The sequence below is a fragment of the Fukomys damarensis genome, unplaced genomic scaffold, assembly GCF_012274545.1.
Source record: "Fukomys damarensis isolate Sample0158 unplaced genomic scaffold, DMR_v1.0_HiC HiC_scaffold_29, whole genome shotgun sequence".
NCBI lineage: Eukaryota > Metazoa > Chordata > Mammalia > Rodentia > Bathyergidae > Fukomys > Fukomys damarensis.
Window position 1 is genome coordinate 10,886,710 of NW_022900941.1, and position 1,392 is coordinate 10,888,101.

Consider the following 1,392-nt stretch of genomic DNA (forward strand, 5'->3'; position numbering starts at 1 on the left):
TAAACGCACTTGCCCCCTTCTTTTCCTTCTTGGCAATACGCAAGGCATGTTCATGGTAGGGCAATATATGCCATGGAGCCAAGCTTGCCATGATCCAGGCTGTTCATGTCACATTTGTAAGAAATAAACCTCGTATATCAAGCTGAGATTTCGAAGGTTAAATTCTTGTTACATACTCCTACCCTAACACACCAGCCAATTTATACATTAATGAAAAGAAGTTACAGTTTCAAAGTCAGGTAAAAATATCAAGGATTTCTTTTTCATTAATGTATTTTTTTCTCAAAAAAATATCTTAACCTCATCAAACTTCAGCATGACTTGTACATATATTTTGGAAAAATACTGCTTCAATATGTACTGGCTTGCTTTCTCTTTGACAGGCATGATATTGACATGTATCAGGTCTGAGGCATTGGAAATTCCACAAAGGATTGTCTTTATAAGCAGCTTTAGACTTCATGTTAAGGTTGTCAGTCTGCAGGTTTCCTACAATCGGTGTGTAGAGGCCTTGCACACCAGGGGCATCCTGCTAGTCCTAAGGTGATGGGGTGGCACTCTGTCTTGCTGTAATGTCCTGCTGGAAAAGCTGAAACTTTCATACAAACAGCAAGATTTTGTGTCAAAGAAGAACTGCCACTGCCATCCTTTGAGCAGACAATCCCAGAAGATCTAGGAGTGACATGTGATGACTATAAAGGGAATAGACATGAGTTTCATTCAGTGGCAGAAAAAATCCCAGGAAATGCATTTTATAAACTTTTCTTATAAAACAGTCTCCGCTCTTGAGTTCTTCCTTTCCATTGTCTCCTCAACTGTTCATGACAATGAATTGGTCCACGATCATATTCTGTACAAATTTCCTTAAAAAGTCTTTGTACAAGAAAGACAAACCTTACAAATATTCATGGAAGCATAGTAATACTGAATGAATTTATTATTTTAGGAGAGTAATAAAAGGAATTATTTTTAAATGGCAATTTTTTTTGCCAACTGCTCATTACTTTTAAATCCCACCTTCAGAGAAGCCATGAAATGATCAACAATTACAAATTCTGCCACTTGGAAGCAGAATAGGACACAGTTGCTAGAGCATTTTGGATATGGAATCAAAACTGCCTCTTGTTCGAGAAAATCCTTACAAAAATTGAAAGCAAGGAAACCGTGAAAAGGAAAAATCACCCATATACGGCAGTTTTGACAAGAGGCTCATCAATAGCCCAGTCTTTCCAAGACACATCATTATCTATCTGATCTGCCAAATCTGATAGTTAACATTGTCTTCAGAACAGTTGACATACCCTCAAAAAGTCTATCCTGTAAATCACAGAGAGGGATGACAGGTTTCACACAGATCTCACCAGTGATGAAAAGAAGGGAGGCATACAGGGG